Raw genomic sequence first — 26,776 nt, forward strand, 5'->3', positions numbered from 1 at the left:
AGCTTTAAAATAGAACCATATCTAACAATACATTTGACACCTTATCAATATAAGATCCTGATAAAAGTTCCCTTAACTGCTGTGTTTCTGTCAGTAAATTACTTGGGTTGTATTGCTGGCTTGACTCCCATACCACATCTTACTCTTTCTGGAAGTAGGGATGGTGTAGGCCCCGATCATGTAAGATGCACTGCTCTGGAGCCCTTGCAGGTTTCTGCCTAGGCAGAGTAACTGGGCCTTTAATCTGCTTTTAGTGTTGCTGATGGGCATGTCTGCTGTGTTTTCCTTCTCAGCCAGAAAGTGGCTATGCCTTTCACACATTTCACAGTAGGAGGGTCCAATATCTTTAAAATCTTTAGGCCTGAGTCCTCATAGCCCTAATTGTGAGTGTAATGTAAGTGTATTATTAAAGGGACCATACAAAGGACTCTTCTAGAATTGACCTTGTGCCCATTTTTGCTTCTTTATGAAGTATAAAGAGGGTTTGAAAGGTATTTGCCAGTATCACATGCGTAAAGTCTGGTTTGGTTAGAGGACCCTGTCCGTTGTCTCAGATGGGGTGTGTATTATTTTCTCTCACCTTCATTAAAAGTGGGTAATGAGTCTTTTTAACAAAGATATATCCTTTCCCCAAAATGTTAATTACTCAATGAAATTAAGCAGATGTTAACAAAAGACACAGGAAAAAGTATTAAGCAGATTTACTAAAAATCCTTCCTCTCCCCCCCCCCCCCCCCCCCCCCCATTTTGCTTGGCTTTTTGCACTCTCTTGATTCTTGTTTGGTTGGCATTTCACTAGTTCTCAAGTCATTACTGTGTCTTCTGTGCAAGACAAATTAAATTAGTGACATAAAAGGCAAGCTGGGGAGGGGGGGAAATTAAGCCTGCAACATAATGAAGCAAAAAGCACATAACCAAAAAAGGAAAGGAAAAATGGGCACCTTTAAGTGATTAATGTTGATGATAAATGTTCAGATAGTGAATGTGAGAAATTTGACCTGTGTATGCCATTAGAATAAATGAAGTCTGTTCAAAGTCTCTCAGATTTGGGAATGAATATTCTGGTTTTGCCGTAGGATCTACACCAAGGAAGGGAAATGAGCATTCCTCAATTCTAAGTGAACTGTTATAGGAACACCTTAAGACCTTCTTTAGATCATTTCTTATGAAAGGAAAAAACCCTCTTTCAGGTGACTTGCATTCTGTTTCTCAAAAGAAATGGGCATGTGGCATTTTAGGCCTCAATTCTCCAAGCTGTCTGCATGGGCAGAACCAGGCCTTAGGACTTTAAAATCAAGATTTCCTTTCAGGTAAGTACATCCAATAACAGACAAGAGGAAGAAGAGAGCAACATTACATTATATTCTTTGCCTTGAATTGAAAAAAAAAAAAGTGAAAATATTTAAACCTTTATTTAAGCAGATATTGCTGATGTCTGTTGGCTTGGTCTTCTTCCAAATAAAAACTGCTAGAAATTACATTAACGTCCAATTTTACTGAAATTCTGTTGGGTAGTCATATTAAATCAATTCCTGAAAAGGGCTTATTGCGGTACAGTCAGGACCCTAGCAATTACATAAATTAAGAGAAAAAGATGTGATTATTTTAATATAGAGGCTGTGGGTGCATCAGTTAGCCCTTCATTGTCCTCTCTATATGGAGGTGAAAAACAAATTAATCTGGATTAAACAACCTTTAGTTTTATTTCATGGTCCTGTAATTCAAACTCAAACTGGTCATACGGTGTTTCAATGCAAACTGGTATTCCCTTATGTCAAGGTTAAAGGAGCCTTACTAGTTTCTGAGGTTTGGGTAAAGGGTTCTTGTGTTATACCAATAAAATAAAAACCAGCAGGATCTTATTAAAGGGAAAAAAGGCAAAATACCACATTTATTGTGAATACAGAAAGAATCATAGTAAGCAGTTAGTTACAGCTGTAACATTCCATTCAATCTCATCTTTATTCACACATTCATTCATACACACACACACAGGTTCTGCAAAGTTGTTATCATAGTTACCAGCCTTAGAGTTGCTCATGCCAAGCCACTGGCCAGGTGGCCTGGACATGAGGAGGGAGCAGGGCCTTGTCAGATGCTCATCTGATGCTCCTGGAAGTTGGTTTGCAGAATCAGACCCCAAAGTTCTCACTTTTTAGAGTCTATTTTTATAGGAATTTCTTCCTATCCCAGTCTATGGGAATTGCTTCATCATGCTGTTGCTGAATCAATCAGCAGATAGCACATTCCTGACGGCTCCAAGATGTTATCTTGTTCTTTGGTTCTCCCATTCTTGAGGCTGTTAGGTGGATTCCAGTCTGCCCTCCGGGGGTCCTCTGGTTATTTCCACTTGAAGCCTTCTTCAGCCGATGGACACTGGATTCTTAGGCTGGCACCTCCCTGATCATTCAGTTATTATCCACACCAAGCATCCATCCACATACGTCCTCTATCTCTATTTTAATCACAATTGTTAATACAACAAAAGGGCGGGGAGTCTCTGGGTGCTGTTTCTGTTGTTAGAGTATTGCTTTGAGTCTCTCTCTCTCTGTGAATTGCTTTGAGAACAGACTCTGTCTTAGAATGTACTAACACAATTAGCAGCTTGCAAGTTTCACACATAGAGGGAGAGAAACAGTACCAAAAACCAAGAGACCTCTTAATTAGTAATACCCTGGAATTTAAACTATGGGGAATCAAACTCATTTGTGATTTTAATACAGAACTTCTTTAATATGATCCAACACTTGCAAATGATTTAAAATATTTGGGTTTGTAACCTTTTTTTTTCTTTTGTGATGTATTTAAGAGGGCAGGAACTGTTGTCATGTTTGTACAGTGCCTAGTGCAATAAGGTTCAACCAGGTTGTGCCTTTTAAGACACTACCCTCAATATAAATGTTTTATAATACTAATTTGGGTTAGATGGTCAATGGTGGACGGTAGGAGGGAAGTTTAAGGTTCAATCAGCTAATGTGTTTTAAAATACTTAATGTTTTGCTGGCATGTAGGAGCCTCATGCACACAAGGATCTCGTTTTGCTCTACATTGTACAAATACTTAACAAAAAGGCAGTCTGCTCCAAGGGGCCTACTACCTAAAGCTTGTTTACGCAGGGATGTTATGGAATAGCTCCCCATGTGGACACTGTTCTGGAATAAAAAAGTCACCTTATGCTGGAATAATTAGTGTGTGTCCAGAGGGGAATAATGATTCTGGAATAAAATCACTTTTATTACAGAATAGTGTCCCCATGGACAGCTATTCTAGAATTGCTTTTGCAGAATAAGTTATTCTGCAATAGTTATTTCAGTCAATTTTCCTGTGTAGACAAGCCCTTAGTTAAAAATAGATCTGATCAGAAAAAGGTAAAATGTTTTGCAAAAAATGTTGAAAAATATTCAATTAGTTTGCAGTTTTTGAAAATTGAAATGATTTTTTTTTCATTTTGCTTTGTGGAAAAAGTCCACTTTCTTTCCCCCATAAATGGTAGAGAAAGTAGGGGAAACTACTTTCTTTCATTTTACTTCTTCCCCACAGTCCAAAAAAAGGGTGGGAGGAGATGAGTAAAGTTTTTAAAACAAAAAAAAAAAGTGAGTGGATTCCCCACCCCCAATTTTGAAACAAAAAAAAAAAAATCAAGATTTTTGTCAATTTTTCATGTAGAAATGTCATTGAAATATGAGGAAATTCAATTAAAATTTGTCCACAAAAAATGTTATCACAACCCCATTTTTCAATGAAAAAAATTCAACCCAGCTCATGTTAAAATATATTAATGTACTAAAAATGTACTTTTTGTATTCTAGTCTAGATAAGCTCTTGAGTGAGGCTCATGAGACCTTAATGATTCACTGAAGCTGTGTCCTTTTTCTTTACCAAGTAGAATCTGAAGATTTAGGTCTGCTCTACACAACAGAGTTAGGTCGACGCAAGGTAGCTTACATCAATCTAACTGGAAGTGTCTATACGTAAACTTCACTTCGACTGATGTTGTTTCCCTGCTAGGCTGACTTAATAACTCCACCTATGCAAGCAGCATAGAGTCAAGGTCAATGTAGTTCGGTTGACCCAGCATCAGTGTAGACACTGCGTTGTTCGTCAAGTGTTACTGGCTTTCAGGAGCCATCCCACAATGCCCCACACTGACAGTACAATCGATACAATTGCTCCCGGTGAGGATGTGTACTGCCAACATAAGGAGCAAAGTGTAGACACATACAAGCAATGTAATTACTGTGGTGGCTGTACGCCAATGTAAGATAGGTTGACTTAATTTTTAGTGTAGACGTGTTGCAAAACTTCAGCAGAGATGTGCATGTGAGGAAAAGCCTTCAAGCAACGGGTGAATAAAAACCAACTGGTTCATAGCCTGAATGATTGCAGTGGAGAAAAGCACCCACTGGTAGATTGTGGGATGCCTCAGGTCAGCAGCTGTGTTCTGTACAGATCACAGTATGCTGATATTACCTAATAAAACACTGTGCAGAAAATTAGCCCAGGGTGTAGCAGGCTCATCTCAAACTCTATATGCAGTGTGGATGCCAGGCGAGGGGGACAGTGCCATAGTGAGTTGGTTATGCCATGTCTGGGAGAACCTGTGGGGCATACATTGTGGGACTTTAGGTAGGTAAAGGGATAGAAAGTCTTTCATCTGACTGCTGGTTTGAGTACAGCCTATGTGACTGACTTAGTTGTTACAATTCAATGGGTGTTCGATGGTCTCAGTACAGTTCTCAATACAGGGCCCTGTATGTCACAAAAACTCCTGAAGCTGGGTTACTCTTGGTTCTAGGAGTCTGACAGAAATGGGTGTAAGGGCTGACGATGGGTCATGTAAGTATTCACCTTTTATCAAAGGTGAATTCCAGGAACCGTGTGCCCTGCTACATATTGTTATGAAGAGGATGGTGATTAATTGTAATGGGCTTAATTCTGTAGCTACGGCGATTTAGGCTGATAGATAACAAGGAAAACTTTCTACCTACAAGGGTTGTTAAGATCTGACACAGGCTTCTAAGGAAATTGTGGAGGATTTTAAGGACATGTTGAACAGGTACCTGACATTTATGGTCTGGGTTTACTTAGTCCTGCGTCAGTGCAGAGGCCTAGACTTCATGTAATTTTGGGGTCCCTTCCAGCCCTATGTTTCTATGTGATCAAAAAGATTTCTAGACTTTTAACACTAAAAATAATCACATCCATCCCTCTATCTTATAGCCGCAGGTTGCCTATACCCTACAAAGTATAAATAGCCCCATGATCCCCTTCTCCCTGTAGACAGCCCTAGGCTACTGTGACATTTTCTAGGCACGCAGGTTTATAAATCACCTTGGTATCTCCCCTACCCCCACCCTGCCTCAGCAAGAGAAAGATTTGCTGGTTATAAACTGGATGTCTGCTCCCTGTCACTCCAGTCTGTTAGCTACCCCAAACAATGTTCTCAGATGTAGTCAGCCTTTACTTTGCCTTGCAGTTTAACTAGGTCGACCCTGGTCCCCAAGCCATGTTGGAAAGCATTCCCCTGTAGCATCCACCTCCTGTCGCTAGCCGCTCACAGAAAATACCATGTATGCTACCTCCAAGGACCAAGAAGACGCATCCTATGTAACATCACAGCACTGAGATGATTTTATAGTAAAAACAGAATATGTCTTAGCAAAGACCAGAGATTCTCAGATTCAAGTAATAACTGAGTGTGAATAATGGAAACAGTGCTGGTTACAAATAAGACAAAACACAATAATATGCTTATAAGAGACTGAACATAACTTTAGCAGGCTACAAGCCCTGTCTAAAGAAAGTTGCTCAGGATTACTAGCCTTCCCCCTTTCCCCTCCCCACTGGGTTCAGGATTCAACTTTCATGGGGGGTAAAAAATGTTGTCCTTTTCGCTCCCTTAGCCATAGACAACTGAATGTTTCTTTTTCCTTCTTCTCACAGACCAGTAAACCTTTGAAATGTATCCTTGTGACGTGTACGCTCCGACAAGATTCTCCGGCCTGCTGCTTTCTCGGTTCTCGTTTACCTCAGGTGCAAATGAACGCCTATTGTATTTGACGTATCCTACTTAATGTATGTCCGAGATCTAGGCAGAGAGGGAAATGAACATTTCTGTTGTTTGGGGAAAACGTTTATCAACAGCTGCCTGGCTGCATGATTTAAAGGTATTTTTAGCACATGCACACACCGCCTGGAGCGATGCTGGTACATCAAGGCTCAGGATGGTCAGGACGCTATAAGCTTTCCTCTGATATCCCCCATGACCGTCTTGGTAGATCATTCTAGGTCAGCGCTGTGAGAGGGGCAGTGAGTGTGTCAGGCCTGAGGAGGGTCGCTGACAGAAGCGTGAGCCGCCACTGGGCCTCTTGTGCCACAGCTGCCTGAGCTCTGCAACTGTCCCCTCTGCAGAGTGAGACCCCCGGTCCCTTCCAAGGGCAGGCAGACGAGCTCGTGTTTGTTCCCCCCATATCCTGCGATGGCGATGGTACGTTCCACTAGCGCTTGACGGCCTACGATGAGCCTCCCCTCCCCCACAGGATGGTACATTCCAACCCCTTAAAAGCCGCCGCCCGCTCGCCCCTCGCTCTCTCTCGCCGGTACGTTGCGCGCGAGCGGGCTCGGCTGAGGGGGGCAGCGGCTCGGGGGGCGGGCCCGCGCCGGGAAAGCGGGGCTGGACCCCTCGTGCACTACCCTGGGGGCAGCGGGGTGCCTGTCTCCTCGCCTCGTGCTCGGCGCGGGGGGATGGGCTCGCGGCAGCCGGGCCTGAAGGCGGGGGAGGGGGGGAGTCGGGCCGGGCCTGAGGGGAGCCCGTTAGGGACGGAGCGCGCGGGCGGCGGGCGGGAGCCCCTGGCTCCAGCGGGGAGGGGGCGAGGCTGCGCGCGCTGCGGGGAGGGGGCAGGGCCCGGGGCAGCTATTGGGGACTGACGGGGCCGCCGTGTGTCTGTCTCGCAAGCTGGGTGACCTGCGTGGCCCTGAGGCGCTGGGGAGAAGATGGCGGCGGCGGCTGCCCGAGCGCGGCCGGGGCTGGGCGCCTCGTGCGCGGCTGAGGTAAGATGGCGCTTGACCCTTGCAGCTGGGCTGGGGAGGCGCCCTGGCGGGGTCCATGGGGTTGTGCCCGACCTGCTTCGCTGTCGGGCTCGGGACCCCCTTGTCCCTTAACGCGGGGTCACGGGGGGGGGAAAGAGACTGAGACTCGCTGCCGCAGTGTGACTCCCTTGTGTAAGGGGCCGGCTCGGGAATGCACCGCAGAGGGAGGGGAACGAGAGGTGCCTTCGGCGTCTTCGAAAGACGGGCTCACGATTTCTAAATTCGGCTCTGGTCTCTACCCCCTTTTCCTTCAGCAGGCCTCATGGGTGACCGAAACAAAATGCTCTCGTCGGCATCAAGAGTAGAACCTGAGCCGGGAGTGGAAGGGATGATCAGACTCAGCCAGTGGCGTTTGTGCCCCATACTGTTTAAAACTTTTTTTTGTGAAAGACACCCATGCTGGATATTAAGGGCTGAGAAGTTGGAGTAAGATCTGCAGCTCTCCGCTCCTCCAGTCAGAAATAGGAATACAAGATTTAATTTCCTTAATAGTTCTCAGGCTAAAAAAGTTTGCCGAGTGAGCAGACTACAAAACTTCTCAATCATTGTAGCAGTGGTTGTAGTTTTGGATTCTGCAGTGCAGTTAAATTCACGAACTGAAGTTACGGCTAACGGATAGCAAGCTGTAATAAGGGAATTACTGAACTTTAGAGACAGTGATTCATGACTGGGCAATTTTTTTGCAGATAATTACGTGCAAAAATCTAGAGTCTTAAAGCTCATTTTGAAAGCCGTATTTTAATATTCCTATAGAATTGGTCAAATCAAAGGTGCATAATGATGAAATAAACCGAAAATAGCTGGAATTACCGACAGATTGTTGGTGGTGAGAAGGTTTTTCTGAATAAACCTACAAAATATCCTTTGTATAAAACTGTAATATTGTCATATAATAATTTATATTTCCTCTTCTTAGGGAAAAATGGTGTCTTGAAGTATAAGGTAAGCTTTATTTTTGCACTAACTTGTATAAATCCTTAAGCCAGTTTTGGGATTTTACTTGCATATTGACAATCTCTAAAGTTGAAATATGGCAGTCCCATTCATCCACTTCTGGATGTAGGGGGGGGGACAGGACAGACTCTGGTTAGGCATTTGTCTAGTAGTGCACCATATGGACCTGGACTAATGCAAAAGGAAAAGCTGATAAAGATTTTTTTGGAGCTGCTCCATGAGGGTTGAAATAGAAGCACTTTGGTAATTTACAGGTGAATACTCCAATCTAATGCTGATCCTTAGATTTGATTAAGTTACTGATTTGATCAGCTAATGCCTTGCAACTTACTCCTAGTCAAGGGGAAAGTTAGAGCAAAATTTGCAAGTTTTGGGCTTGTGTTAGTTGCTTATCTAAACCAACAAAAAGCTGTTGATATGATGATACCCTTGAATAGGAAGTGCCGTCAGATGCGAGAACTGACGATAACCTTCTCAACTTGTCTGAAATACAGCTATATGTATATTGAATTTAAGTTATCTGGAGGCCTGTATGCTAGAACTTGGCTGTTTGTGATATGCTAAAATGACATTAGTACTAGGAGCCAAAAGACAATCAGGCATGCAGTTTATCTGAAGACTGGCTCTTCCATGCTTCCTGTTGGCACTCCAGCCTCAGTCTACTCAGGGCATCATGTAATGTCCATTTTTGTTCTCTTGTTTCCATTTACTCTGCAGAATCTGTAGACTTCGATATTTCGGAGGAGTGAGATGCCTGCGGGAGAGGTGGCAAGCAGCTCCCTTGAGCTATGGTGGGCCTTGGACCAGACCTAATCTGGGTGGAAAGGAGAACTTGGGTCATGGCTTACCAAGACTTGATGGAAAAGTGGAGCCTTCTATTCTTCAGACCCTCTTAATACACAGATTCAAGGTCAAGAGCTGAAACTGGATATTGCATAATTATGTAAGTTGTGACAGACCATCCTGTCCCCACAATACCTGGGCATCCACCGCAGGAGGCAGATTTCTACTGCTCTCTCCCCTCGCACTTGCTTATAGCTTAAAGTGTGCAAAGTGTCTGTCATATTTCACTAGCTTAATAGAAGACATGTGAGGGTTCTGTTCTACATAAGAATAGCTTCTAGTGAAATTCAGCTGTACAGTTCTCTAATATGGCAGCAGTGGACTGGTAATGTAGTCATTCAGGAATCTGGACAGAAAAATTGCTTCTCCCACCATCTGTTGTCATTCCAGATCACTTGTCTACGCGTACTTTTTTTCCCTTTCCTGCTGAAATGTGATGCTACTGTAAAGATTGAATCCTGTATATAGTCTCTCACAATTGTACTGGTAAAAACTGTTTACACATGTACATCCTTAGAAATCAGAAAATAAAATGAGGTCAGGCAACTCTTAATCACATCCCCTGTGAGTTTAGACCCTCAGTTTTGTAACTAATCTGCTTCCCTCCCCTCTGAGTGAACTCTCAATTTTCCCTTCTTTACTAAACCTCTACCCCATAATGAGTCTTAGTTCACAGAACTAATGTGTTTAGACATCACTAGCAGCTTCCTCTGCAACCTGTCCTTTATCCTTTTAATGTTGGTTCAGAAACTTGGTTGGTTGTGTTACAGCATTTTTTTTCCAAAAAATATCAGGGAAGTTAAATGAGATTCCTGCAGTAAAGAAAGTACAGCACTAGAAAGTCTTTTTGCGTGAGTTTGAATACAAATATATTTTGCTTTCCACCACCAACTCTGTAAAACTTTTTTCATGAGTAATGTACCTGAATGTATGGATGCTAGATATCTAAACTGTATTAAATTCATTCACCTAAATTTTAACATTAGCTTTAATATCTTACATGTTGTGTTCATCAACTTTAAATGAGAAATTGTCAGCTACACTTTCTATTCAATTTAGATTCTAGGGGGCATAATTGATTAGCAGACTCAGTGTGATACCACCTTTTCTAAAACATACTGATGCAGTGCTAGGTTAAACTTTAATGGCTAAAAAAGTTAACCACTGATGTGCTTGATGATGTACAAGAGAGTTGTCCCTGCATCATATTTGTTCACTGAAATCTTATCAAGTGCAAATGAGTGAATAATACTGAGGCATTGGTGAACTAGAGGTGAAAGCCCATGTGGTTAAGTGTGTTTAAAAAAAAGGGGGGGGCCAAAAATGGCTGAGAATTTAAATTAAGTGGTAAGACATCAAATCCCAATGGTGATTGAACCTGATGATACTCTAAACAAAAAAACTTAGAGCCATGTTTGTAACTTTTTTCATCGCTTCAAACATTGTAGGTTTCAGTGATAATCCTGGAATTTTGTATAGATATTTACAAATGTGTACCATTCAGTACAAGATATCAAATGATGAAATTCACCAAAAATAGCTGGAATTACCGGCAGATTGACTAGTGGTGAGCAAAGGTTTTCTGAAGACATCTTGTATACTAATGAATTGGTTGGGTAGAAGTTCACATTGCACTGTAACTTATTTGTTATATTGTGTTGCAGGTGTCCATATCGCAGACCCAACAGGCTTGCAATAGAAGAACATCCAAATGAGCCTGAGAATTAGCAACTTTTTTTTTGGTGAGCACTACCAAATGTCTCTGCTCACTCTTGTACAAGTAAAAGATGCGTACTGTTGAGTGCACAAATTAAAATGTTCAAATCATTGTACTCTTGGTCTTTATTTCAAATAACTTGCATAATCGAAACTCATTGTTTATAATAGAAAATACCTCTTTATATACTTTAAAATACAGCATTGTTTACACAAACAAATTGGAAAAAAAACTGCACTAAACATAAGGCAGGGGTTCTCAAACTGGGGGTTGGGACCCCTTGGGGTTGCAAGGTTATTACAGCGGGGGTGGGGGGGTCATGACTGGTCACCTCCACCCCAAACTCCGCTTCGCCTCCAGCATTTACAATGCTGTTAAATTAAAAACCCTTTTTAATATATTTATAAAGGGGGTTGCACTCAGAGATTTGCTATGTGAAAGGGGTCACTAGTACAAAAGTTTGAGAATCGCTGATCTAAGGTAATACAAATAAACTTTGTAACTAGAACATACTGGATTTTTGACTCTTCGCTTAGTTTAAACACAATTACCTTTTTAAAACACTACTTGTAGCTGGACTGTTTCCTTTAGAGAGTGCTCATCCTTTAAGCTAAAGTAGTGTTAGTGAAACATTCCTCAAATATAGTCTAGGGAGTTGGGAAGGGGACACTTCACTTGTTCTCAGTTACAGAATCTGAATTCTCTGTTCATGTGATGTAATCTAACTTTAAAGGAGAGAATCTCGTGTTGACCCAGCTTCTGTTGGAGAAAGACAGGCGGTTGTAAAGAGCTTTTAAGCTTGAAAATTTGTCTCCTTACAGAAGCTGGTCCAAATAGGGATGTCACCTCACCAGCCTCTTTAACACCCACAACTGCAACACTGCATATAACTTTAAATGACTGATTCTTCCTGCAATGACCCTTTAGTTAGAGCAAGTAAGATTTAAAATGTGCTGATTGTACAGCAGTCTCTTCATACCTAGCTGCTGCCCTTCATTTTTTACAGACTTGTTTACAATTCACTGATTTCTTTAAATACTTAAAAGAGGAAATCTTCCTATGTGTTGTAGATGTGTATCTCAATCTTTGATGTGGGTAGCTCATTGAATGATTAGTACATTGCTCAATCATCCAAAACACCAGGTGATTAACAAGGTTTGGTAGATAGGTGTAAAAGTTTGAGCTCCAATGGAACTTTCAAGCAAGTAATTCTACAGCAAACAAAATTGAAAGGGTTTTTGTATCACCGCCCTCTTTGGCCTTAAACTGCAGGGTCTCTGGGAAAAAATAGATGCTGAGGATCTCCTGTATACAGTAGGATTTGCAGAGGTAGCAGGGGCAGGGTAGCATTTCAGTCAGAGTTGTGTATATTGCAGACAAATACTAATTTCAAACAACTGGTTAACAAATTTTGAAAGCTGTAAAGGAAATGCCCGCAAGATGTGAGGCCTGTGAAGTAGCATGCTTGGGTGTAATGAAAATGGCATAGGAAGAAGCCACATCTCTTCACCTGTTAAGGAGACTGTTTTCTAGTGAGATGTGCACAGCACTTGGAATCCAGGGGGCTGAGCTGTGACATTTAGCCACTCTTTGTAGGGTAAGGCAACATTTCAGGTTTAATATTTGGCATCAAAGTTCCTTTCCTATAAGTCTGAAGTACCGGTTTCGTCCTTGTGTCCAATAGTTGTCAATGTCTATATGTTAATAGGTTTTTATAAGCAAATAGCTTATTTGTATTTTTTACTATCTCAGTTCATTTATGGGGTTTGGAATGAAAGGGCTCATAAGCTTAAATTTCAGCTATAACTGGTCTGCCTGTTTAGGAACTTGGAGCCAGACAGGCCTGCTCATTAATGAGATGCAGCTGAGGGGGCAGGGGCAGGTGTTCCCTATAAGGAGTCAGGCTGTCATTAAGGAAGGGGAAGTGAGAGTCATGGAAAGGGAGACAGTGGGAAACTGCTGTGGAAAAAGCAGTGGGAGACAATGCTCAGCTAAAACTGCAGGCAGCCTGCAGAGCCCAGGAACATCAAGCATGCAGAAGGGGTGTCTAAGAAAGGGGCTGAATTTAAGTTTGTTTACTAAAGACATGGTGAGACCATTGTTGAAGGTCAGCATAATGGTGGCAGAAGATTCCCTGTTTATGATTCCTAGTCTGTTGGACATTTTCAGATTTGGACTATGAGGACTTTATCTTTGGGTTTGGAAGACTTAAGTGGGTCTTAATAGCCCAAGGACATGTTACCAAAATGCAGAATCTGTGAAGTTCCCTGCTCAAGAGCCTGAGGGAGAAACTGAGGCAGAGCACTGCAGTGCCAGATCTTGCTCTAAGGAGCTGATATGTGATGGTGTCATGTTCTGTCAGCAAACAGTGGTCAATGATACTACTAACTGAAAGACAATCTACTTCAGGCCACCTGTCCTAGCTCTGACTGAGATGGATACAACTGCCTAGGTAGAAAATGGGTAACATTCACTTCCAGTCAGTGGACAACTTAGAGGAGACTCCGTCCAACTTACCCATGTTCTTTATCGTTGGTAAGCATTTATATATTACACTAGTTCAGTTCTGTGTGAACATAATTAATCCCTGCCCTGGACTGCAAACTAAAATGCAAAAAGTGAAGGGGTAGCACCTGTGGATTTAGTATAAAAGTGAACCAGTATGATGAATTGGCACAATTTTGTTCATTTTGACTTTGTTACAACCCTTGTGCGGGGAAAGTAAATAGGGTATCTGAGTCTGAGATCAACTTTGCTAATGGCTAAAAAGCCAGGATTCTAGTAATAGAGAAACTTCATGTCTGCTATCAGAGGGGTAGCTATGTTAGTCTGTATCCACAAAAACAACGAGGAATCTGGTGGCACTCATGTCTGCTATTTGATACGCTACCACACCAGTATCTGGTTTTACTGTATAAAGGTGGGGTATCAAAGATTACTTCATTATAATCTCTTGGTTTTGAACATGTTTGCTGAGGCTTTGGAACTAGCCACTTAACACCACTGAAAAATTACTGAAGAAGTTTGTCCACTTGGTGTCACTATGGGAGAGATTTTAAATTTAGTTTGCTTTTGCTAATATTGGCCTCCTGTAGTGCTGATTTTTTTTATCAAAAAAAAAATTGTTAAAGATAATTTGCAAGAATTTGGACCTTGTTACTAGCAATATAGAAACCAAGCTGACTGTAGATATATTCAGCTAATTTAAAGAGATGCTCATGTATTCATAGACCAGAGACTCCAGCTGGTAGGGGCAGAAGCAGTCACAGTGTGACGCACTCTGGGGAAGGGAGAAAATTGGGCCCAGCCAGAGCTCCCCTCCCTGTAGCATCGCCTGGACCCAGAACTGTTCAGGGGAGACCCCCAAACTTGGAAGGCACTGGAACCTGGGTGGTTCCCAAAATCAACATGGGGCAGGGATGAAAACTGTAGAGGAGCCAGCCACAGACACTAGCTGGTAGTGGCAAAAACAGCCAAATCAAGGACTGCTGCACTGAGGGGACAGAGGTAAAATGGAGCCTAGCTGGGGCCACTCCTCTCCCTTCCCTGTGGGCTTAGGAGAAAACTGCAGAAAGGAGCCCGCCAGAGTCTCTAGCTGGTAGGGGCAGAAGCAGCCAAAGCACAGAGCTCTGGACATTGAGAACTTTCTGCAGTTCTGACTGGCCTTTCTCTGCTCTGTGCTGTGTGCTCCAAGCCTCTCCCTCCCTCACAATCTCTTCACTCCACCCTGGCCCCCTCACCCTCTCTTCCCCTTTCCTTACATATAGCTGATCCCGCCCCCGCCTCCTAACTAACAAAACCCATTTAGAAAAAAAAAATTAGAACTAACCTGCCATTTGCTGCCATCATATTGTTAACTCTGTTGTTATGTTCTATCCCTTTCCCCATCCCCCTGGGTTTTGTCTATTTAGATTGTAAGCTCTTTGGGGCAGGGCCATCTACTAGTCTGTTTGTACAGCACCTAGCACAATGGCGCCCCACTCTTGGTTGGTCCTTATGCACTACTATAAAAAACATGATTAATAATAACAGCATGGGGTCACTGCCTGTGAAAGGACTTCAAACTACATGCAGCAGTCCATTCCAGTGGTGCCATCGCAGCCCCTACCTTGAAGTAGTATTAACAAACACCAAATATACGGTTTCCATGGTTTCCAACATCAGCACCCCCTCATAAAAATAGTTCCAGCATCCCTGACTCATTCACCTATCTCTGAAATGGGGATACCGCCGGCCTGTAAAATGACAACACTTGTCTACTTTGTTGTGGTGTACAATTTTTGTAAAAGAATTATTTTTGGTGGTAGTCCCTATAGGCCCTAATGAAGATCAAGGCCTCCTGCTAGGCACTGTATAACACAGAGTAAAAGTCCCTACCCTAAAAAGGTTGTACTGTATTTTAAATAGACAAGTGGGAGGGGAAAGAAGATGTAAACATGGAGTGCCTTTTGTCAGAACACTTACAACCCCAGATCATACCTAGAAAATCAAAACGGGCTGAGATGCAGATAAAATTGTTGCTTGAGAGAATTTTTATAACAATACGATCTTCATCTGATCACTTCCATGATTTGTTTTGTAGCAAAGGAGGTGGATCTGTAGGAGTGATTTGAATGACAACCACTTAGACCAGGATTTGAAGGAAATCCATATTCGAAAGAAACTACTGAGGCCATCTGGGAGGTAGGTTGTAATTCCCTAAACAACCAGTTTTTGTATAGCGTGAGGAACAGTTAATATAAAAAATAATCTTTGTTTTTTTCTAACCCCTGTTCAGCCAAAACTTTTATCTGAATCATGAGTTTCTTGTGCATCACAAGCTGATTGGCCCCCTACCTTTCACGTTAACCTGTTTTGCTAAATGTTTTTGATGTCCGTACAACATTGTAGTTGTACTCTTTTTAAATGGTCATTTAAATGAATTTTTTACATAGATCTTTGTTATCCCATTTCTTATTTTCTCAAATGGACAGAATAAGTATAAGGCTCCAATGTTGTTAAAGCTTTCGTCCATTGGAGCTACTCGCATAATTAATGTTCACCACATACCTAAATCTTTGCAGGATTGGGGCTTACATTTTTAAATCTTATTTGTAATGCAGCGAGGATACAGAATTTAGTCTGTGCTGAAGAAATATATCAATATTGTATGTGAACCCAGGAAGCACATATACAAATATTTTGAAAAGTCAGCATGTTTCTGTAAGCTACAATAAATAACAAAGTGAAACTATATTCTTGCTGGTACAAAAGAAGTGGCATAGCTATGCAACAGTTACCCAAAACGTTTGGTTTAACGAGAACATAGAGCACTATATATTATAGTAAGTTTCTGACCTGTTCAATGGAGCATGCAAACTGCATGTTGTTACTAATTAGATTCTTCTTTTTGGAATGCGGGAGCAGAGCGCTAGGAAACACTGATGGTTCAAACACTGTTTAATTAAAATCCTTAATAGAATCACAGTCTATTCTGCTGTGTTGTGAAATGCAAATGTAATCAAAAGCACTTTTTGTATTACAACAAATGTGAGGTGGGTTTTTCTTTTTCTTGGCATGGTTTTAGTATATTGTAAACTTGTTCAGAGTTTTTGTTGAGACAAAACCAAATACATTTCTCAGATGATGTGTTATACAGAGAACGTTTATTTATTTTAAAGGTTTAAAAACATCATCTGGAAGGAGTGCAAATTTGAGCTGCAAGGGACTCTGACCTCTGATTAAATAAGACTACAAACACCGCTGATGTTAATGGCCATTATATACTCTCACAGACCTTGGGTAGACTGAAGCAACTGAGCAAATATTTGCTTGATGGTTTAGCTTGCTGGGGTTTTTATTTTTATGTCGTCTGTGGATAAATTAGCTGCAGTCTACGTGGCTAGTGTTTTGTTTAAAGCCTTTGTTTTTGTTAACATGGGGCTCTTTTCTAATATATGTTAGTTTATTGAGCTTGCGAATTGGAAGTGCTCCTGCTGAATAAACTATAAGGTGTTGATTTGGGAATATTTGTCTACATTCAGAAGACACTTTATTAGCTGGAATTTGGCTGAAGTTATAAGACAATGGTATCTATCATAAATAGCTATTTTAGATTAACTATCTCCACCATTAATGACCTTCAATTTGTTGGTGGTTTGTTGAGTTTCTCCTCCCTTGGTGTTCACACCTCACTGCTAGAAGAGGGCCTCATCCTCCCTGATTGAACTAACCTTGTTATCCCTAGCCTGATTCTTGATTGCATATTTATACCTGCCTCTGGAAATTTCCACTACATGCATCTGATGAAGTGGGTATTCATCCACGAAAGCTTATGCTCCAATATGTCTGTTAGTCTATAAGATGCCACAGGACTCTTTGCCGCTTTTACAGATCCAGGCTAACGTGGCTACCCCTCTGATAATAAACAATATAGTTTCCCAGTAGGATGTGTAGCAAAGGCTCATCCCTATTAAAATTGTGCATTGATTGAACCAACTTCTGTTTCATAAACATGAAATATATAACTGTCAGTCCTTCTCTGGGGAAAATAAAATGGATTCATTTGCATTGCATTTGCAATGTATTTGGTTCTGCAGGGTTATTAGGAAGTAAGCAATGGAAAGGTCTTGAAATAAAAATTATTTTGAGTAGCAAAAGCTTGAGAGAAAGTGGCGGCTTGCGCCCCCAGAGCTTAACGAGAGCTAAACTCAAGTCCATGAATAAATTTAAAACCTATCACAAGATTAAGGCAGCAAGAAAATAATGATCCACATTAGATGCTGAAAGCAAGAATGGCTCCCAGACAGAGATGGGAACGTCATGTTGCAATTCATTTATGAGAGTATTCAGTGCTGATGTAAGGTGCCCTGATACACCAAACACATACTATAGGTTATGACTGGAAGTTTCCACCCTGAGCCGGAGTGGCCACTGCCGTGGTGAGAAGGTGATGATGCTTTTTTATGCTGAGACTGCCACCAAGGATGCCTTTTGTGGCTGTTTTTTGTGTTGCAGGTACTTGGTTAGTAGAAACATCACTGAGACCCCTGAGCTCATTTTCACATAGGCCAACAAGCAGCCATCAGATGATAGTGACCTTTGATCTCTGCCCGTAGAGTTTGTGAGGTGCCTGCAGTCGTGAAGGAGAGTCACATGCAGGCATCTGAAGGCTGAATTAGACCTGTAGTGAAGTGGAAAAGAATGGTCTCATGTGGAGGTTCCGTTTCCAATCTGGGTGCAGGTGCGTAACTACCCAGTGTGCCTGTAAAAACTTGCACTGTAAATGTAAGAGTAAAAGCTGGCGTGCTCTCAGGGAGGTAACAACTGGAGTTCCACCTGATACTTCTGTTTCCTTCTGTTACTGCAGGAAGAAATGGTAAATCCTCTATTTCACTGTCCCTCTGAGCTCTTGCTTTCAATCTCCTGCTCTCACTGCAGCACAAAGTCAATGGTACTTAGGCTTCTAAGTCACTAAGGTTAAAGTTTGGAAAGGTACCTACGTGAACTTCAGGACTGAACTGAAATTCCAGAAATAGCAAAGTTCTGCCACTTACCACTTCCCTCAAGGGTAGGCTTGGTTGGTGGTTAAAGCAACCTGAGTTCAGTTCCCGGTTCTGCGCAGGCTTGCTGTGTGACCCGGGACAGGTTGTGGCATTAGCCTGTGCCTTTGTCTCCTCGTCTGTCAGATAGAGCGGATTCTTGTCAACCCGGGGTGGTACTGCTACTTCATTAATATCGTTAAAGGTCAGTGAGATCCTCAGATGGTGACACTGAAGCATAAATTGTTATTACTAATAGGTTTTTTCCCCTCTCTCTGAGTGGTACCACTCTAAAAATTGCCACAATTTCTGATTCAATGAGCCATATCAGAAGGATCCCTATTTTGAAATGAACTACTAATTATCTTAATCAAGTGTAAAATCTGCACTTTTTATCCTTTGTAGTTTTGGTATTAGAAGCAGTAGGACTAAAAATGTGACACATCTCCTCCTGTATTGTATTTGACAATAGGCTGTGTTCTTAAATATGATATATTTCATGATTAATTTATCCTGTGTAACAATTTTGTTTTAGAATTTAGTTTTTCATATTAAAGTTTATCTCGCCATCAGCAAGACTAGATCCTGCCTGTGGGAAGTGCCACAGATAATTATGGATGGTTACTAAGACACGACCTTTAAAAATTGAACACAAAGATGAAATCCTACATTTGGGTGTGCTCATATGTTGTTGCTTTTTACTCTGTGACTGAAGGGGACTACTTCCATTATTTTAGATGAGCCATTTTGGCAAGTCCGGCTGCCTGCAAGCAACACACTCTGGCTCCATCCCTGCCATGAGATCTGCATGGGCACGGGGGTCTGCTCTCATAAGTCTCATGGCAGAATCAGGGCCTCTGAACTCAAGATACAGCAATGGAATCCCCTGATTTGTATATGAATCATTAGCCTTCAGGTGCACTGAACAAATAACTTTTGTCCTTCATAAAATAAATACAGGTTCTCTCTCTCTCTAACCACATAGTTGTCCAAATTTTTCTGCCTGCCTTCTATTATAGATTAATCCTGCAATGTATTTACCAAGAGTATGTAGGCATTTTTTTGAATTAATCTTCATCTGATAAAATGAATTCCAGTTTTTGCTCATAGAGAGTTGAGATGTCAAGATGTTTTCTGTGTTTCTTATTTTTTAACATCTTTCCTAAGGAGACCTACGTTAATATTCCTCTGAAAGCCCTTTTTTACAGGCAGTTCATTCGTAACCATAATGCACCAGCCCCTGGACAAGTTAAAACAGCATCAGTCCCTCAACACTGACAATTGTGAGCTACTTCAATTGAATAAATTAGGAACAACTAACTATTAAACGCCAACTCCCAAAAGTCACATTTCAAATGCTAAATGAGATGCAAGCATATCTATGCTAGCGCTAGGTTCACTATGTTTTAGTGGATGCTACCAAACTCTGGCTCTGAACTTAGTCATTGAAATAGGTTTGGAGCAAACATTTATCCTTATATGGGGGAGGGGAAAAATGTGAGCTTTGAAAAAGTGACACTTTTGTTTCCTTGTAAAGTAAGCCTACAAGATTTGTTTATTAACTGAAAGACATGTCCTCTTGGTGCACACGATAAGGATTCATTTATTTTCATTGGAAATTTTAGCCACTGCCAAACACAGAGTGACCTAAGCCAAAGGGATACCTTGGAAGCACAAGTTCAGATCCCAGCTTGGGCATTGCAACCCTTTGGCGATAAATTGAGTTTGATGAAAGGCCTCTTGGAAAACGTAAGTCTTCTATTTCTAGGATAGCTGTCATAATATTTGAGGCCTTGTGCTCTGGGTGACCAATAATTGAACCCATAGTAATTTCAAAGAGGAGGGGGGTTTATTCTAAGTTTCTTCTCTCCCTGGTTGTTGCCTTCCATCTCAAAGGCAACTGTATTTCAAAGGTGCTGTATGTATGTAAGTCCCATCTATTAATACTGCTAAGCATAGTGCTTACACTCTTGACTACTGGGACTACTCAAGAGTAAGCACTGCACTCATTAGTAAATTCTGGCAGGGTTAGGCCACTAGTTTGTAAGGTGCTTTGGGAAGAAAGCCTCTGTGTTGCATTGTGTTCATATTATAGCAATTATTGTGTAGTCAAGGAAGGGCTTTGTAGTACTAACAATAATAATACCTAGTTCTTACATAGTGCTTTTCATCAGTAGATCTCAAACCATACAGATGTCTATTTTACATATTATGTTTTATTCTTTCTTAAGCTCTGACATGTGGTCAGCTGTTTATGGCAGTTATAGGAGGTCTTTGCCCCAAGGAGCTTACAGTCAAAACAAAGAAAGATCAGAGAAAACCTCTGCATCTCCTTTGGGGTTCTTCATAGGTGGGATTGGTGATGGCATTGGATTGGTGTTGGTTAGTGTTTGTAAGCCTTGTGGAACAAGTGGGTTTTCAGGAGGAATTTAAATGAATAGAGGGTGGGAGCCTGGTGTGCTGACCTAGCAGGAGTCATCCCAGCCATAGAGAGTAGCGTGGAAGAGGACTAGGAATGGAAACAGGAGACAAAGGGAGTGGTGTGGCTGCTATCATTTGGAGGAGCAAAGCTGGTGAGGTAGGATGTGATAAGAAACAAGAACAGAGACGTAGGGCAGGGTGGAAGTATGGAGAGCTTTGTCAGCCAAGGGCGATCATATGAAACTTGATTCAGCAGGGCTCCAATCCTTCATGGTGCTCAGCACTCTGGGCTTGATCCAGCAAAGCACTTACGCGTATGCTCAACTTGAGATCTCATGTCACTTAGTGGGACTAGTCGCATACTTAAAGTGAAGCATGTGCCTAAGTGCTTTGCTGGAGCCAGGCTGTAGTGCCAGACACTTTGCAGGAACAAGTCCCAAGAAATGGGAGGGCAGAGGATTATGGGAAGGAGTTGAATAGAGTAGGGATGTGGTCTGAGTGACCTAAATGTCCTAAAAGTCATATAACAGTGTAGATAACGGTATACATCTGGAATAGAAAAAGGTCTTCAAGGAAAGTGGCTGAATTTTAAATATTTTAGTTCTTTTGTCTGTTTAATCTACAATAAAAGACAAGGTGTTTTCTTTTAGTGCTGGTTAAAGGCTCGCAATTTCGTTGTTGTTGTAAAGTAATCAGACAGACATGCATATTAATGTTACCATTGTTGAAGAAACAACAATTTCAGTATTTAATAAATTCCTGCTACTAACGCAAACAAATCCCACTTCAAATCTACAATGTGTGAGCCAAGCTCCATTTCTTGCCAAGCTGGCTGCTCTTACGATTAAATCTCAATGCACTCTTATTTAGGAAATGGGGGGTGGGGGGGAAGAAATTACTTAACATATGTTAATGTTTGAGGCTTAGTCAGTTTCCGCTGGTCTCAGGAAAATGAGATTAATCATCTTAGTTAGAGAGAGCTGATTTCAGAATGAAATAGGAGCTCAGCTGTGCGACTTCATTCCTTTGCTTTGAAGGAGGGGAGGGTACTTATTTTTTCCAGCCTTCCCTCCCCCACCCTATCCCCAAGTAGGGGCAAAGGGAAAGTGAGGAACTCCCAAAGGGACACATGCTGCTGACAAACTATAATTATCCTGATATTAGTGTGAGGCAAAAAAAAGTTTGTTTCCTCTGAGCCCTACCTGCTAGCAAACACTTCCCCCTTCTGTAGCCTATCAAAATGCCTTGGTCAGAGATGTAAAACCTGAATCTTCCTCAGCAGAGCTAAGGGTGGGTGCCTAAGCCTTGGCCACTAGGTATGGGTACTGAAATCAGTAATAGCCAAGTTCTCTTCTCCACTCATGCCCAGAGGCTGAGATCATTGCTTCTGTAATTTTCCCAGGATCTGACGGCCAGATGCTCTCCATTTAGATAGTACATCAGTGCCAAATGGGCGTGGGGAAAAAAAACTACCTGCCCTGAAAACCTAACAGGAATAGTTATCTGGGCTCAAACGATAGTGTCATGGGCAGCTACCGAGAAAGCCAAGGTGATGCATTAGCAATATGGTAAAATCACTAATATCGCCATCCTTCATCTTCCCTGTCTTCAGTTCATGTGTTCTTGTCTTTTTCAATTTTCCACTTATAAAAGAATTTTAAGCCCGCTCTGATAGATTGTGCCAAACTCTGCTCTGGGTTACACCCATGCAACCCCTCTCGCTTCAGTGAACTGGGCACAATTATAACTGAGAGCAGAATTTGACTCAATAGGTGCAAGAAGGAACGTTTTAAAGCAGGGATCTCAAACTCAATTTACCTTAGGGCCAGTGCCAGTCCTCAAATCCTCCCAGCGGGCCAATAATGTCACTGAAGATGGTGTTCAGAAAAGAAAACGGAAAGAGAGAATAAGCTTCAGACGCAGGGGTACGGTCAGTGCAATAGTATTTCGCCACAAGGTGGTGCAGTGATCAAGTTAAGAGGATTTATTGTTAACCTCAAGAAGAAAAATGGATTTGTAACCTTTAAAGATAGTAAAAGTGCTGGTTTGGGAAACAATTGTCCAGTTTCTGGCTATTAGATCAGATATGCGACTTCGATTAACTTATAGACAAACCCTCACACAATGAAACGTCACTCTTCGATTTATTGTAGCTGTAGCGTACGGTTATTTGACGTTGCATTAGTCTTAGGCCATTCATTTCCATTGAAAGCGATAGAATGAGATTGCCAAAGATGGCTAAAGATTTTGTTTTCTTTTTTTCCAGTCCTTAAAAACAAAAAATAAGGAAGCTACCTGCCCTCTATCCCTCCTCACACCATTTCAGCAGTGTCCAGCAGGGAGCTAAGTGGAGTGTTTTGGTATAGCCTACTTGGCAAGGGCTAATTCCCTCAAATACATCCCCAGGGTACTGTGTGGGCTTGTGCTATCATAGTGCCGCAGCTTCTCTGCTATTGTTGTTTGAGCTAGGTTGATCAAAACTAGCTTGGGTATGTGCAGAAGTGCTGCAGTCATGCAATGATTGCAGAGCAGAAGTACCCTGTGGCTCCGATTCAGCAGAGCAGTTAAGCACATGCTTAACCTCTGAGCAATGAGTAGACTCCCTGAGATCAATACTTCAGTACTGAAAGCCAAAAAGTAACTGAGCAGACAGGTTTTGCTATCAAAACTGAGCAAAATGCAAAAAATGCTTTGCAAGAGAAATGAAAACAGAGAGGAAAGCCATCTTGATTTCAGTGGGACATACAGATCCAGGCATAAGGAGGCAGTGCAGATCACAGGACCGCACTGTGAGGTATGAAAGAAGGTTGTAAGCAATTGGAGGGAAGGAAAAGAGATGCCAGGAGCTGTTGGAAGGGAGATCTGTATGGACAATGTGGAGGTAGGAGGCAGTGAGAGGAGAGATGTAGGCAGAGGTGCAGTTGTACTGCCCTGGGGAAATCCCTTCGAGATTCCCGAACACCCAAAGAAGAGATGGCCTCAAGGGTACTGTGACCCAGGAACCTCTTGGAGACAACTGACAAGTGCCCAGAAGGTACATAGTGTTTTACTGGGATCCCCTGGGTCAGATGTATGCATTCACTAAAGCATGGCATGTGTGGTCTCTACTGCAAGCCAGTAGCTCACTGGTCATCATCATTGCAAAATGTAGGTATGGATAATATTTGAAGAGTTTTGTGTCCCTATATTGAAAATTATGTTCTTAAGGCAGGTAACCGAGAGGTGATGTGTCTTGGACCAGTTTCTTTCAAGCAAGAGGTAATGGATGCTTATCTCTCTTTTTGGTCTCGTGTGTACTGGGCATTGTATGTCTCACAATGGATGACTGTTCGCATTCTGAGTCAAAGGCCCATAAAGAGATTGTGAAATCTTCAAGAGAGGAACTTTAGAGGATGAAACAAGCAGGAGAGGATCCTGTTTACAAGTGTAGACAATGGATTCTTGGGTATTTCTGGGGGTGCAGAGCCAGGTGTACCCCTTTCTCCGAGGAGGCAAGCTGGGAGTGTGATTTGCCTCCTGGACTGAAGATCACAGCCAAGCCTGGCTGTAAAATGCGGGGAGGACTTTGGGTGAACCTTCCTCGGTAAGAGATGTAGGTATCTAGTTAAATCAGGCTAGGTACTAGGATGCACGTTATGATTTTGTTACCCTTGGTTTCCAGTGCTGCTGCTCGCTCTCACTTGAATCGCTGTACTTTGTTAAAGGCTTGTTTTCATTCAAAACAAATCTAAGTGCTGTGTGCAAAGCAGGGCAGTGCTCTGAGGTGTGATGGGTGAACTGTGCCTTCCGGCTTCTGGGAGCAGCGAATCTGTGAACGCTGCAAGCGTCCGATGGAACAGGGGCTGGACACTCCAGGGAGACGTTCTCGGGGGCTAAAGTGTGACCTGTCGAGTGACTCGGGCTTGGGTAGGCCTAGAGGGGAGGGCTTGTGTTGCCCATGCAGTTGGGGAGCTGAGACGAGGGTTCTTCATGCTAAGGGTAGGTGGTAGCGAGGTGCCTCACAACCCTGGATACCCCCAGGAAGTGTCACAAGAATCCACACCAGGTTTTACACTAAGCCCAGTGCATGTTGGGTCAGACTCAGGACTCAGTTCAGCAAGGATACTCATGGTGTAGAGCAGTGGTTCCCAAACTTTTGAGGGTCATGCTCCTCTCTTATGCCTGTCCACACCCCCCGAAGCCAGGCCGAGGGTGGGGCTGGGGAAGGAGCCGCTGCAGTTGGGGGTGGGGCAGGGCTGGGTGGCACTCCCTCCCCACCCCTGTGGGGGCTGGCCTGAGCCTGTTACCCCCCCCCCCAAATGTTCCTCCATGCCCCCTAGGGTTTGGGGACCTCTGGTGTAGAGCCTGGAGCAGGCAGATAGATGCAGTGCACGATTAGCCAAGCCCATAATATCCTTCACTGTTGGGTCTCATTTCCTGTCAAGAACTCTGTTACCCAGGACATAACAATTGTGTGTCATCTCTCTCTCTGTCTGTCACTTTCTCTAGTGCCTTATGCCGCCCTTGAAGGTTATGCCTGGAATTTTTATCAAATTATAAACATTAGTTCTTTTTAGGCAATAGTTTAACCCTGAGGGCCAGACTGTGCCATCCGTATTGGTGATGTGTATTGACTTAGTTCTAGATCAGTCCGGATTAAAATCACTGGGGCTACTCCTGGAGTAAGGTATGAGGAAGGGCAGTGCAATCTGACCCTTAAGGCTGAAATAGCTAATGATCATTCTGGGCCTCTCCTAAGGTTGCTCACCTCTTCCTCTCCCTTTTCACATTCACATATTCAGTTCTATTTCATGCAACGTTAGCTCCGGCTCGGTGCGAATCCTCTGCTTCTTTCAACGCTTTTTTGATGAAATCTCTGTATTCTTTAAAAAAACGAAAGCAGCCTTTTTTATCTCCTGTTTCTTCGAACTCTCCTCTCATGCAGCCTCCTGCTGCTTGTGCAGTGCCCTGCTCAGGGCTTCAAGACGTACGGTATAAACACTTTTAACAGTGACGGGAGGGGTTCTCTGTCAGTGTCGTTTATCTAGGTCAGTGGAAGTATTCTTCCATCAACATAGTGCTGTCGATGCCAATGGTCAGGGCAGTTTAACTGTATTTCTCAGGGGTGTGGATTTTCCCCACCTTTTAGAAATGTAGCTATGCCGTCATACCTGTTCAGTCTAGGCCAGCCCTGAGTCCTGGAACTTTAATTGGAGTAGTTGGGACTAGCCAGACAAAAGGTCACAAGGCAACTGTGAGGCTGGTAGTTCTGAGCTGATGTTATCCACCTCCATTAATAAGACAGAGTGGGAGAGGGGAAAAACATGCAAGAGAAAATGCTTAATTTCAGTCTCCCACTGAAGCTGTGGTTTGCTCACAATCTTTAGATCTCCCTAAAAGGTGGAGTGGAGAAATTGTGAAGTGGACCATAAACCTAGAGTAATTTTGAGAGGGAATTGTTGGTAAGATGTTGGCAGAGCTGAATTTCGCATGGCTCCCAATGAGCCAGTACCAAGGCCTAGGGTCTCTGCATGTACTGGGGTATGAATTGTTTGGGAAGCTGAATCCCCTGTCGAAGGGGCATACTTACCCCTTCCCCGACAGAAGAATGAGGAAGAAATTCATGATTGAGACCGTAGTGTTTACTGTTCTCAATACAGGAGAAGCATATGTAGGGGATTAAAATATGGAAAGGGTGATGGTAAACCTTGGAAACTGGAAAAAAAATGAGCAAAATTGTTGGAAACTTTATAACAATTTGCTGTATTCCTAAGGACTAACACAGCATGCACTGATGTCTTCAGTGTATGTGTGCAAACAAGCGTTGTGACAAAAACGGATCCTGTGGGAGTCTACTAGAAACTAGGGATGTAACCGGTTAACTGATAAGCATCAGTCTTACTGGTAATGTATTCAGTTTAACCTTTAAATGCCTGATGTGTGGGGTGGCAGCCGGGACCCTGCTTAAAATGGGGGGGGAGGGGCAGCAGCACCCCTCGCATCCCCAGTTCCCTCCCTATGTTGTGAACTCGTTAACAGTTAAATGTTTAACCGATACAATTTTAATAGTTTAAACGGTTACTATTTAAACTACTATTTACATCCCTACTAGAAACTTACCTCTATTTGCTGATGTCTCTTGATTAGTAATTACACTTTAAGAACCAATTGTTAATCCATTTAATATGGGCCATATTAAGTTTTAAAAGTCGACAGTTACAGAAATCCGAGTATAGAACACCAACACAACTGC

The 26,776-nt window shown here is 42.4% G+C and overlaps 2 long non-coding RNA genes and 3 other non-coding genes across 6 annotated transcripts in view; all 5 read left to right on the forward strand.

The window, feature by feature from the left end:
• Window positions 1-6,578: 6,578 nt before the first annotated feature.
• Window positions 6,579-10,718, forward strand: LOC114021685. 2 transcript variants are annotated; one of them, XR_006286287.1, is made up of 5 exons: window positions 6,579-6,599; window positions 6,956-7,050; window positions 8,006-8,031; window positions 8,761-8,986; window positions 10,551-10,718. It is a non-coding gene; the product is annotated as an uncharacterized LOC114021685 (long non-coding RNA). The 2 variants fall into 2 exon arrangements; XR_005222668.2 differs by lacking the exon at window positions 6,579-6,599 and having other exon boundaries at window positions 6,901-7,050.
• On the forward strand, window positions 7,865-7,935 carry LOC114021794. The gene has a single exon (XR_003566208.1). It is a non-coding gene; the product is annotated as a small nucleolar RNA SNORD65 (small nucleolar RNA).
• On the forward strand, window positions 8,457-8,532 carry LOC114021791. The gene has a single exon (XR_003566207.1). It is a non-coding gene; the product is annotated as a small nucleolar RNA SNORD49 (small nucleolar RNA).
• On the forward strand, window positions 10,402-10,474 carry LOC114021805. The gene has a single exon (XR_003566213.1). It is a non-coding gene; the product is annotated as a small nucleolar RNA SNORD65 (small nucleolar RNA).
• Window positions 10,719-11,022: 304 nt separating the features above from the next.
• Window positions 11,023-26,776, forward strand: part of LOC119563891 — a 70,279-nt gene continuing 54,525 nt past the window's right edge. Inside the window, exons 1-3 of the long non-coding RNA XR_005222657.2 lie at window positions 11,023-12,200; window positions 13,013-13,138; window positions 15,191-15,286. This is a non-coding gene — a long non-coding RNA (uncharacterized LOC119563891). The remainder of the gene's footprint in view (window positions 12,201-13,012; window positions 13,139-15,190; window positions 15,287-26,776) is intronic.

Source organism: Chelonia mydas, chromosome 17 (genome assembly GCF_015237465.2).
Source record: "Chelonia mydas isolate rCheMyd1 chromosome 17, rCheMyd1.pri.v2, whole genome shotgun sequence".
NCBI lineage: Eukaryota > Metazoa > Chordata > Testudines > Cheloniidae > Chelonia > Chelonia mydas.